Below are 13,366 nucleotides of genomic sequence, written 5' to 3' on the forward strand. Positions count from 1 at the left end.
GCACCTGGGTGGCTCAGTAGATTGAACGACTGAGTCTTGATTTTAGAGCAGGTCTCAATCTCACGGTTGGTGGGTTCAAGCCCCGCATCAGGCTCTGCACTGACAGTGTGGAGCCTCCTTGGGATTCTCGCTCTCCCTCTCCCAAAAATAAATAAGCATAAAAAAAATAAATTAAATATATATATGTGTGTATGTGTGTGTGTGTGTATAAAGATCACAGCCGGAAAGAGGCTGTGGATCACAACCAGAGAGTCAGACCCAGAAAGTGAAGGATATGGGTCAAGAAAAGGAGCATGTAGCTCCTCCAATATTCTAATGTTGAAATAAATGAGAGTTCAACTAGGAAATGAATAACAAACAATAATGGGCCATTTTAGCAGATAATGACCTTTCAGCAATGTACTGGAGGTTCTTAAAGTATTGTACAGTATTGATTTTATGATATTTGTTTCCTCTACATTGTAACTAGTCTTGCTGTAATTGTGATTTGGAATTATCCATAATTTCTCCCCTCCCTCCCCATTTCCTCACCACCCCCACCAAGTAATCTCTAAACTATTTCAAAGTTATCAAAAACAAAAGATAAAAACAAACAAAAAAACTACTTCCAGGTGCTTTCCATAACCTGAACAAATTTAAAATCTACACAGGTAATGTGTAAGCCTCTGAAGGATTTGGATAAGGGAATTGGAAATAATGTTTCAGTACTAATAGTGAATTATCAATGTCACAGAAGGTGCTGTAGGCAATAAACTGGAAAGGCACCTGTTCAGAATGTTCCACATAAATCTTGAAATAGGAATGTGGCTTTGAAAAAAAAAAAAAAAGACAGAGGCTAGATTTAGCAGTGATTTAAGTAAATCATGTAAACGGTAAAATGCCAGAAGAGGGAGAGGAAGGCTTCAACAGAGAAGAACCAAAATAATGAAGTCAGAGCTCCCCTCTCACCCTCCTCCTCCCACACAATACCCAAGGAGAATTCCAGAGGTACCCTTCAGCAAAGATTTGGTGGTAGCAAACGTTTCCTTTTTCTTTTCTTTTTTTTAATGTTTTATGTATTTTTGAGAGAGAGAGAGAGAGCGCGCGCGCGCGCAAGCAAATGGGGGAGGGGCAGAGAGAGAGGGGGACAGAGGATCTGAACCCGGCTCTGAGCTGACAGCAGAGAGCCTGAGGCAGGGCTGGAACCCCAGAACTGAGCTGCATAGGACTGAGGCACCCTGGAGCCCCCATTTCCTTTTTCTTAACTCACTGGGTCTTAAGATCTAGACACCAGATCAAATTCTTGTTTGCTAATCTATTGAAGTACTTATGATAAATTTAGACAATAATCAGTAAATTCTGCCTGTAAAAATACATACAAATTGCTGGACAGGGTGTGTCTCCACTCTGGGCAAGAGGTAGGGTGGGAGATTATGTATTTTATGTGGTAATAGGTCAAAGTACATCAGCATTCAATTTTAAAACAGACTCGCACTAAACCATTCAAACATTGCAAACAAGAGTTTCACCGTTTATCACTTTTACCAAATCAAAGTATGTAGTTACGATGTGTTGACTAGTGCTTAAAAGGTAAAATTAAGCACTCTGATCAATTCTGCTTGTTATACAGAAACTCATCCCATCAGGATACGTTTGTAAAAAGTAAAAGAAATCAAACGCTGTAATTCCTGCAGTTGAGGATTTCATGATGCCCCTTCAAGTAATGGGGAAAACTACTGCAAGTGGCAAATCATCAGCGAAGTCCTCAGGGTACCTACCCATCTACATTAAAAACAACGGAAACTAGATACAAAAACCACACACGCGATGCCGAGTTTGTAAAAATGTTCCATACACACACACAAAAGATTTGGAGCACACTAAAAATAGCAGCAGGGATTATTTCTGGTAATTTTACTTTCAGTTATGGTATTTTATACTGTTCCTAGGTTTTCTGCATTTTCTACAATGATCACGTATTATTGTTAAAACTAGGGTGAAAAAATTTAGACAGGTGGAATCTGAGGCAGTGCCAATCAACAGGATTATATTGCATTGACAGGCTATCCCTTATACCATGCAAATCTAAGAAGAAAGCATTCAGGGCCCATGCCTTGTCTGTAGTAGAATCTTGATTATATTCACGCGTACAATACAGATGCACACATTAATACTTGTGCTGCAAAACATTAGAAAACTAAAAAATGCTTCACTTAGAAAAACAGAAAGCAGTTTAATGCTCAAAGAATAAATCAATCTTAATTGATTCCTCTTAAGGAGTCTCAAGGTGGGAAAAATGTCTTGGTCGAAAATTTTAAAATGTAGACCGACGACTAAATTGTTCGCTTTAAAACAGCTCATTTGTCAAGTTCACCTCAATTCACGAAAAAAGTAAACGTAGAAGTAACTTTCTAAATATACCAGTTTGAATCAACACTGCTTGCAACAGGGCTTTGCCCCCAACAATGACAATTTTGTTTTCTGAATTGGACGGCAACATAGAAGTATGGTTCCTGAAGGTGCAAACTACTGAGGTGGGGGGGGGGGGGGGGGGGGGGGGGAGTGGGTGTGGAGTGCGGAGAAGAGTACCCAAAACAGTGTACCTTCCTGCCTTCAAAGAGCTTACTGCAAAAACTGGAGTGATGTCAAAGGAATGGGTCGGGCAAAGAGGCCACAGTACAGTCACGAGTGATTCTTTTGGTTTTTAATGAAGGTTAGTACTGTTGAGGATCAAGAATTTGGGGGGACAAGATTTGAACAGACGATGGCGCAGACTTCGGCACAGGGCTGAGCTGGGTGGGACTCGTCGCACACTTAATCCTCGATGACAGCACCACCAGCAGCCCTCCTTGTGCTTAAATGTACACAAACACTGTTTGAAAATTGAAATCCAGCAAATCCTCCAAACAAGGCTAAACACGCCCGCACACAAAATTCAACAGCGCCGCGTTTTCATCTTACTTGGTAGAGTACCTAACACCTGGCTGCGGACTTAGAAATGCTTAAGGAAAGCTGATGATCGGCTGGAACTACACACAACCAACCCGCTCGCAAAGGGCCTCGGGCTCACGCCTTTGCACGCAACACCGGGCGCAGGTTGACCTCGGCCTGCGCCCTGCCCACCCCCGGGACGCTGTTTACCGAGACTGACCCAAACGTGCCATCCCCACGCCCCTCCAAGCCCGGCCTCCCCGGGTCCCGGCGACGCCAGCTTGTAAATGTGGGACTGGGGGGGACCGGCAATCAATGGCAGGTGGGTGGCGCGGCCTCACGAGACAAAGCGGGGCGCCCCAGCCGCGGGAGCCCTCCATCACGCGGGCCGACCGCCCGCTTGGCCCCGAGGCCCGGACCGCGCCGCCACCCCCGCGCCGCCCCCCGGGTATCGGGCCGGCGGAGACCGCCCGCCGCACCCCGAGCGGCCGCCGCACCCCGAGCGCCGGCCCAACCGCCGCCGCAGGAGCGCGCAGGGCGCCCAACTGCCGTCCCGGCCCAACCAACGCGGGCAGGGGAGGAGAGGTGCGCGCGGCCGGCGGAGCGTGCGAGCCACTCGGGGGTCGCAGAGGGGAGGCTGCGCGCGGGGAAGGCAGGGGCCAAGAGGCGCCGAAGCCATCGCTGAAAGCAGCGCCAGGAGGGGCTCCTTTAGGGGGTTTTGCCCCTTTCCCCTTAGAAGGTGCAGATGGTTTGACCCCCCACCCCGAGTGAGGTGCCTTGTCCCAGCCCCGGCTGGACTGTACCATCGGGCGGTGCCGCCGGGATTTCTCCCCCCCACCACCACCATCAGTTTCCCCCCCCACCCGGGTCCGCGGTCGGTTGGCCCCGGCCGGGCTCTGAGACGCGGAAAGAGCTTGGCGCCATTTTGGGTGGGACTAAGCAAAGACGAAACACCCTCCCAGTCGATGGGGTACTCTGGACGCTGGCTTATCCGGTTCCCTTAATCCTTTAGGTACTTACACGACGTTGGGTGAGGGGAGCTGGAAGATCAGCGGGTCCCCGATCCTCTCTCCCTAGGGGTGATGGAAATCAAACCCCCCCCGCCACCTCCAGGTGGTTCTTCCCGCCGCAGAGTGGGAGCAGCATAAAAGGCGGGGCCTTATTAGCATAATCTGCCTGGCAACCTGATCTCGACGTCATATGATTGGTTGAACTCCGTAAACCCCGTGCCCTGCTTAGAGACGAGTAATGCTGGGGCGAACTGACAGGCCCAGATTTAAGACTCATGACGAAGATCCTGAGACGCTTATTCTGGCGGCAGAGAAAGCCAAAAGGAGATTCACACAATGGCCCAATGACTGAAGGCCTCTTTATTTCGTGCTCTGCTGTTCATTTAAAACCCAATCAAAGAGCGGGTCTCAGTCAGCGCTCGCTTGCGTTTGTACTCTCAGCCAATCAGAAAACCCGACTCTTAGGATTCAGGGTCAAGCCGGCCCTGAGGGTCCCGTGGCCGCGGAGGTGGGGAAACGTTCAACCTCGGTGGCCGGATTAGACGGGTTGGAGTGCTCTTCTGGGCCGAGCCAGCCCCCTGCACCCGAGATGCTCGGTGTGCTGAGCAGCCGCACCAGGGGATGTGGCGGGGGGAGCGCGCCGCGGGCTTACGGGCGTGCTCCTGCTTGGCGCCCTCACACAGTTTTGCACCTGAAGCCGACCTGCCTGCGGAGGCTCAGCTGTACGGATGCTACGCGCCAACTCCGAAGGCGGCGCGGGCCTCGACCGGTGGTCAAGCGCCTTCCTGGGCCTCGGGCTCCAGCCTCCCGGAGTGCAGCGCGATCCGAGCGCCGCTCCTCCTGGGGCTGATGGCGCCGCCACCTCTGACCGCGCGACTGCGTCTTTGCTCAGTCCTTGCCCAACCCTGGAGCCCCTCACTGCATCTCTCCTTTACCCTTTCCCATTCTGAAAAAGGAAATGATTTTCAGAAACACGAAATATTATCCAACACTGATGAACCGGCAACTCAATCACTCATTTCTTAACCTCAGGCTTCCACATCCTACCATCCCTTAAAATTGCCTCCCCAAAGGGCAGCCAAGTGCACAGAAATGAGCCCAAGCTTTGGAGCAAGACGCCCAGCCCTCGTTACACACCCTGAATAAGAATGGCAACTAAATCTCGAAAAAACTTCGAACCTTGGAACCTTCAGGGAGTGTTCCCTTCCAAGACATCTACCTTGCTACATTGTTTTGAAGACAGATTTGCATGTAAAAGTACCTCCCACGCTGGAACTCAAACGAATAGAAGGTGTTAATGACGATAAGACATACAAAACTGCTAAACTAATTGGCTAACCAAGAAGGGGAAGAAAGCACAACTAAGCAAAAGACTTGAGACTTGAAAACACCCACTGGTGGGGAGGGGAATTTGTAAAATTCATTCAGCAGTGTCCTCCTCACTGTTTCATTTATTAAAAACAAAAACGAAAAAAAAAAAAACACTGGAAACAAAGTGGAAAGAAGAACATAGTGTTTTTCAAGCTTCAAGACAGTTGATTACCTTGTAAGGTAGACCATGACTAGACCATGTCTTGTTCCTCCAGAGAGATGGAGGTCACGCTGGACTTAGAATTCAGCGATCCTTAAACACTTGAATTTAATTGAGAAGAAAGCGTAATCTGGGGCCTGATAAGGCGGATGCTAGTAACTCTTCAGTGGACAGACACTTGGAAGCAGTTGCCTTAACAAAGATTGTATTGGTTAAAAGAGTCACTCCAGTGTTCCCCTTTAGTGCTGTAAGCAGACAAACAATGTCAGAGACTGGACAGGTCCGCTCTTGTATCTCTTGACCTCTAGAGAAAACTTTCCCCATTTTGATATTTGACATTACATGCCCCTTAATGGATTACAATGGTCCCAAATGAGGTCCGCTGACCAGAAATAACACACCAAGGAATCCAAAAGAGGAAGTTGCCATGAGGAATGGGGCCATCTGGACTGCAAAGCACCAGTTACCCTCACAGACTTGGAGAAATGATCTGAAACTTTAGAGTGCACACATATTACAGGGAGACACCACCCCAGACATTTTTTTATTCAGAAGGCCTTGAGTGAAACTCAGGACTCTGCATTTCATATAAATTTTTAATTTTAAATTTACACTCAGTAAAATTCACCCCTTTTGGCATGTAAGTATTTATTGAATATGTACTGTATGTAGTAGAGGCATCAGAAGAAAATTAACAAGATAATTCCAGGCGATGATAAGTGCTGTGAAGAAACTAAAGCAGGAAAAAGCAAAGGAGAGGGAAATGCTGACAATTTAAATAGAGTGTCAAAAATGTCTTTTCTAAAATACTAACGTTTGAGCTGAGACTAGAATAATGGGGGAAGGGCAGAGGGGGGGAGGCAGCCATTAAAATTCACAACACAGGAAACAACAGATGTTGACAAGGATGTGGAGAAAGGGGAACCCTCTTACACCGCTGGTGGGAATGCAAACTGAGCACCCACTCTGGAAAACAGTAAGGAGGTTCCTCAAGAAGTTAAAAATAGAACTACCCTACAATTCAGCAATTGCGCTTCTAGGCATTAACCCAAAGGATACAAAAATACAGATTTGAAGAGGTACATGCACCCCAATGTTTATAGCAGCACTATCAACAATAACCAAATTATGGAAAGAGCCCAAATGTCCATTGACCGATGAATGGATACAGAAGAAGTAGAATACATACAGAGAGAGAGAGAGAACGAGAGAGAGAGAGAGAGAGAGATGCAATAGAATATTACTCAGCGATAAAAAAGAATATCTTGCCATTTGCAATGACATGGATGGAGTTAGAGAGTATTATGCTAAGCAAAATAAGTTTGTCAGAGAAAGACAAATACCATATGATTTCACTCGTATGTGGAATTAAGAAATGTAACAGATGAACATAGGGGAATAAAAGAGAGAGAGGCAAACCATAAAACAGATTCAACTGCAAAGAACACTGAGGATTTTAGGGTTGCTGGAGGGGAGTTGTGAGGGAGGATGGGCTAAACGGTGATGCATATTAAGGAGGGCACCTGTGGTGATGAACACTGGGTGTTGTAAGTGATGAATCACTAAATCCTACATCTGAAACTAATATTACACTGTATGTTAATTAACTAGAATTTAGATAAAAACTTGGAGGAAGGAAACAAAAGCCATCCTTGCTAAGATCTTGGAGAACATTCCAGTCTGAGAAAATGACAAATGTAAAAACATAAGAGGTGTGCACATATTGATTCATTCCCCCACTGAATTAGTATTCATTGAATGCTTATGATATGCCAGGCAATGTCCTAGGTGCTTTGGGATTTGTCAACACTGTAAACAAAAGGAAAAACTCGACACAAAAATCCCTGCATTTATGGAGCTTTCACTCTATCACACTAAAAACAGTAAGAAAGCGAGGTAGCTGGAATCCAAAACAAGGGGGACAGTGATACAAGAAAACTTGGAGAGATAGCAAGAGCCAGGTACATCATACAAAGCTTTGAAGGCTGTGGTATTGACATTGTTATTGTATTCTATGTGCAGTTTAAAGTAATTGGAGGTTAGGGGCTCTTGGGTGGCTCCGTCGGTTGAGTGGCTGACTTTGGCTCAGGTCATGATCTTGTGGTCTGTGAGTTCCAGCCCCCCGTCGGGCTCTGGGCTGACAGCTCAGAGCCTGGAACCTGCTTTGGATTCTGTGTCTGCCTCTCTCTCTGCCCCTCCCCAGCTCACGCTCTGTCTCTCTCTGTCAAGAATAAATAAGTATTAAAAATAAAGTAGTTGGAGGCTTTCAGGAGGGGTATAACTTTTAAACATTTTTTAAAGATAATTCTGGTGCTCTTGGGAGCTTACTTTGTTGGCGAGAAGGCAAGAAGTAAGAGACAGGGTAGTTAGAGGTCTGTTGCAGCATACTCTAAGAAATGCTGGTGATCTTGACTAGAAGTAGTGTAGATGGGAGACGTTTGTGGACACGAGATATATTTTGGAGGTAAAGCCACAGAACTTGCAAGTAGATAAAATAATGGAACAGAGTGGGGGTTTCTGTGATGACAAGAGAATGATCAAGAATGACTTGAAAAGGGGCACCTGAGTGGCTCAATCAATTAAGCCTCGACTTCAGCTCAGGTTATCAGGCCATGATCTCCTGGCTCATGGGTTTGAGCCCCACATTGGGCTTTCTGCTGTCAGTACAGAGCTGGCTTCAGATCCTCTGTCTCCCTCTCTCTGTCCCTCCCCCACTCTCGCTCTCTCAAAAATAAACATTAAAAAAGAAAAAAAGAATGGCTTGAAAAAGACTTAGAAAGAAAAATTGAGAATTGGGTGACCAAGTAAATGTCAATGGCTTCACATAAATTGGGAAGATTGGGAGAGAAATGGTCAAAAAATGCAGTATTCCCTTGTAGTCATGTTACATTTGAAGTATATATTTTAAAACCCAACTGGTCATATTGTACTGACAGTTGGAATTCAAGGAGAGATCAGGGCTATGACACAATTTCAGGATTCATCAGACTATAAATTGTATTTAAATACATAAGGTTGAGGGCATCTGGGTGACTCAGTTGGTTGAGCATCTGACATCAGCTGGGGTCATGATCTCACAGTTTGTGAGTTTGAGCCCCGCATCGGGCTTGTTGCTATCAGCACAGAGCCTGCTTCAGATCTTCTGTTCCCCTCTCTCTCTGTCCCTATCCCAGTCACACTCTGTCTCTATCAAAAATAAATAGAACATTGGGGCACCTGGGTGGCGCAGTCGGTTAAGCGTCCGACTTCAGCCAGGTCACGATCTCGCGGTCCGCAAGTTCGAGCCCCGCGTCAGGCTCTGGGCCGATGGCTCGGAGCCTGGAGCCTGTTTCCGATTCTGTGTCTCCCTCTCTCTCTGCCCCTCCCCCGTTCATGCTCTGCCTCTCTCTGTCCCAAAAATAAATAAATAAATGAGGTTTCCTTTATAAAAAAAAAAAAATAAAAATAAAAAAAATAAATAGAACATTAAAAAAAAATTTTTTTTTTAATACATAAGGTTGGGGCACCTGGCTGGCTCAGTAAGTGGAACATGCAATTATTGATATCAGGGTTATGAGTTCAAGCCAACATTGGGCATAGAGTCTACTTAAAAAATTTAAGTACGTAAGGTTACGTGAAGTCTAATTAGATAGATAGGTCATCTAATAAGGCTTAGGTGAAGAAGAGAGTATCTGTACTCTCTGGACACAAGAAGGTCCAGGATTAAGCTGTTGTTGGGAGCTGCTGAATTTAGAGGTGAAGGACAGGAGGAGATCCAACTGTGAAGAAAGAAACTGTGAAGGCCAGTAAAACAGAAGGAGAACAGAAGAGGATGATGTCTGAGAAGCTGTGGGAAGGAAGTGTCTCGAGAAGGGGGTAGTAGCTGCAGCTAATTTTGCTGAGAGGTAAAGAAAGATAGAGGCAGATAACCTTTGGATCTGGAAAGATGGAGGTGCAAGTAGCTTGTAACTTAATAGCAATTTCAAGGGAAGGTTGGGAAACAGTAGGAGTTGCCTGAAGAAATAATGGGAGGTGATGATTGGCATCTGTTGCCCATAGTGTAGCCGATAAACTAGGCCAATAAAAACATCAAAAATGCTGTATCTGCTGTTTGAAAAAGACTTTTTTTAAATGCATCACAGAGCTGACAAGAGTGAGGAGATGATAAAGGTTAACAACAAAGTCAGTGAGTGAAAAGGGAAAGCTCATCATTATAGAGGAAAGCAAAGGAATAAAGAAAAAGGAACACTGGGAAAAGAACACTACCATTTGACAAGCAACTGAAACAATTATTAAAGTTTTTCAAACAAGAATTTTCAGCGTATGCTGAAACCAACAGATGAAAATTTGATGGTTTGATGTCAACACAGTCTTGAAATATCTCCACAAAAGATACTTATTAATTACAGGGGAAAAGATAACTTTACAGTGGAGAAAATTGGCAGATACCATCATAGTGATCAAAGTTATTATCCTCAGGAATAGGACATTAGGGACTATGTGCCTCTGCCTATGATACACTGAGAAGAATACAACTTCACTTTTGCAATATGGCTGCCAAAAATTAATAACCTGAACCTAATTGTGAGGAAACAATAAACAAACCCAAATTGAGAGACATCCTACAAGATAACTAGCCTGTACTCACCTTAAAAATGTTAATGTCATTAAAAACAATGTTAATGTCATGGGGCACCTGGCTGGCTTACTCAGGGTCATGAGTTCAAGACCCACATTGGGCATAGAGCCTACTTTATTTTTTTTTAACATATTTATTTATTTATTTATTTATTTATTTTTAAATGTTTGTTTATTTATTTAGTTTGAGAGAGATAGAGTGAGCAGGGGAGGGGTGGAGAGAAAGGGAGACAGAGAATCCCTGCACTGTCTCACAAACTATGAGTTCATGACCTGAGCCAAAATCAAGAGTCAGATGCCTAACCGACTGAGCCACCTGGGTGTCTCTGGAGACTACTTAAACAACAGCAACAAAAAGTTAATGTCACGAACAACAAAGCCTGAGAAACTGTTCCAGACTAAAGGAGACTAAAAAAAACCATAACAACTAAATGCCCTGGATTTTGATGCTGGACCGGGAAAAACATTTTTTCACATATAGAGAACAACTGGCCACACTGGAATAAAATCTGTAGATGAGATAATAATATTGTATAAATGTGAATTTATTGATTTTGAGCATTGTATTGTGGATTGATAAAAGTATATTCTTACTTTTAAGAAATATACACCAAATGAAGGAAAAATGTATCTGCAATTTATTCTCAAACAGTTCAGAAAAAGAAAAAAATTCCCATGTACATATGGTTAAAATGTTAACATACGGAGAAACTGCATGATAGGTGTATGGTAATTCCTGTGCTATTTTTGCAACTTTTCTATCATTTCAAAATAATAAAACATGATAATAGTCAAAAACAAAAACAAAAACAAAAAACCCAGAAGCCCAGTCATTTGGCTTCAGGTCTGCACTATGAGGAAAGGGGATGACTGATATTGGAATTGGGTGGGCTGCAGAGAAAGAGTCAAGGAGTTTGTGACCAGGTCAGAAATTTTCAGAGCTTCACACTTAGATAGGGGTCATTCAGAAAGAAACCTAAGAGGGTTCAAGTGTGGGGTGACTATGCGTATAATTGGGTATTTGACGTTTATACTGCATTAGACAGTGTCCTCCAAAGTTCGTATCTGGAACTTGTGACTGAGTTATTTGGAAAAAGGATCTTTACAGATATAAATACTTAAGATAATGTACTAGATAGGTTGAGCTTTAACATAACGACTGGTGTTCTTTTTTTTTTTTTTTTTTAATTTTTTTTTTTCAACGTTTTTTATTTATTTTTGGGACAGAGAGAGACAGAGCATGAACGGGGGAGGGGCAGAGAGAGAGGGAGACACAGAATCGGAAACAGGCTCCAGGCTCCGAGCCATCAGCCCAGAGCCTGACGCAGGGCTCGAACTCACGGACCGCGAGATCGTGACCTGGCTGAAGTCGGACGCTTAACCGACTGCGCCACCCAGGCGCCCCAAACGACTGGTGTTCTTATAAAAAGGGCAAAAGAGATTGAGCCACCCAAGTGCCCCTTTATTATTTTTTTTAAAGATTTTATTTGTGGGGACACCTGGGTGGCTCAGTCCATTAAGCGTCTGACTCTTGATTTTGATCAGGTCATGATCTCATGGTTTGTGAGTTCAAGCCCCACATCGAGCTCTATGATGACAGTGCAGAGCCTACTTGAGATTCTCTCTCTCTCCCTCTCTTTCTGCCCCTACCCCACTCATGCATGTTCTCTCTCCCTTTCTCCCTCAAAATAAATAAATACACTTTTTTTTTTTTATTAAATTTTATTTTTCAACGTTTTTTATTTATTTTTGGGACAGAGAGAGAGACAGAGCATGAACGGGGGAGGGGCAGAGAGAGAGGGAGACACAGAATCGGAAACAGGCTCCAGGCTCTGAGCCATCAGCCCAGAGCCTGACGCGGGGCTCGAACTCACGGACCGCGAGATCGTGACCTGGCTGAAGTCGGACGCTCAACCGACTGCGCCACCCAGGCGCCCCAGGTCTGTTGTACTTTAATGGCTATCACGATACTTTATGTTTGGAGTTTAAGTTGCTGAGCTTTTGCTCTTCAGCAAACATTAACAAGAGGCAGGTTCTACATAGATTTAAATTTAAGTAAGACCTTTTCTCCTTCTTAACAGTGTTTTTTATTCACTCTACCCCTGTGGTCATGGAATGTAAATATTCTCTTAACTTTGCTTTCTTATCATATTAAAGTAACCAACAGAAAACTTGAGAATTAAGCAGGATTCTTTTCTATCAAGGTTCCTTTTCAAATTCTAGCATGGCATCCAATCTCTTCATTGTATTCAAAAGAAAATCAAGTTTTTTTTAAGTTTAAATTTATTTCCTCACCAGGAAGAAACATTAATCATTAATACCTACAAATGCAGTCATTGCTGGTCACTATGTTTCTAGAAAAAAATCTTTTTAGGTTCTTTTGTATCTTCATACAAAAGTCACAGGCTCACACAAACATTTCTACTATTCAGGTCGTGTTCAGGCCCTAGTCATTCAGTCCATTCATACGCAAATTGTTGAAAAGTTTTCTCCCAGGTTAGAGAAGAAAAATAGGGCCCTAGCTTTTAACCTTGAAACGCTTGAGTCTCTGTAAAAGCTTTATGCTAAATATCATGTTCCAGTTCATATGTGCATTTTTTCTGAGGGAAGACTTCATAGTTTCCAGCAGCTTCCAAAGAGTCCAAAACTCCATAAAGGCTAAGAATCATTGCCTTTTAATAATTACTAAAATCCAAGGGACTTTTATGTTGAATTTCATTTTCTTAATTGGCTACATCAGTGCTTTCCAAATTTTAATTCACATATGAGTCATGTGGGGATCCTGTAGAAAATACAGATTATAATTCAGAAAGGCTGAGGTGGGGTCTGAGATTCTGCATTTCTAACAAATTCTAAGGTGATGCCATTGCTGCTGGTGCATGGACCACACTTTGAGTAATGTCAAAAAACATGACACACCTGAGGAGCCTGGGTGGCTCAGTTGGTTAAGCATCGGACTCTTGCATTCAGCTCAGGTCATGATCTCTCAGTTTGGTGAGTTTGAGCCCTGAGTCAGACTCTGCGCTGGAATCACGGAGCCTGCTTAGGATTCTCTCTCTCCCTCTCTCTCTGACCCTCCCCCACTTGTGCTCTCTCTGTTTCTCTCAAAATAAATAAATAAACTTTTTTAAAAAATGACACACCCAAAGCAAGGCCCTATGCAGAGTTCAGAAAATTTCATATGCTAAGAACATTCAAAGGCGCCTGGGTGACTTAGTCGGTTAAGCAACCGACTTTGGCCCAGGTCATCATCTTGCAGGTTGTGAGTTCAAGCCCCGCATCAGGCTTTGTGCTGACA

The 13,366-nt window shown here is 44.1% G+C and overlaps 1 protein-coding gene across 2 annotated transcripts in view; it reads right to left on the reverse strand.

Annotated features, from left to right (window-relative positions):
• PRDM10 (PR/SET domain 10) overlaps positions 1 to 4,353 on the reverse strand; it is a 103,574-nt gene extending 99,221 nt beyond the window's left edge. The window contains exon 1 of one of the 2 annotated variants that reach the window (XM_058687315.1): positions 3,931 to 4,353. The gene's annotated coding sequence lies outside the window, so the exon portion shown is untranslated. The remainder of the gene's footprint in view (positions 1 to 3,930) is intronic. The other variant, XM_058687317.1, reaches the window with a different exon arrangement.
• Between the last annotated feature and the right edge of the window lie 9,013 nt (positions 4,354 to 13,366).

The sequence above is a fragment of the Neofelis nebulosa genome, chromosome 10, assembly GCF_028018385.1.
Source record: "Neofelis nebulosa isolate mNeoNeb1 chromosome 10, mNeoNeb1.pri, whole genome shotgun sequence".
NCBI classification, from domain to species: Eukaryota; Metazoa; Chordata; class Mammalia; order Carnivora; family Felidae; genus Neofelis; species Neofelis nebulosa.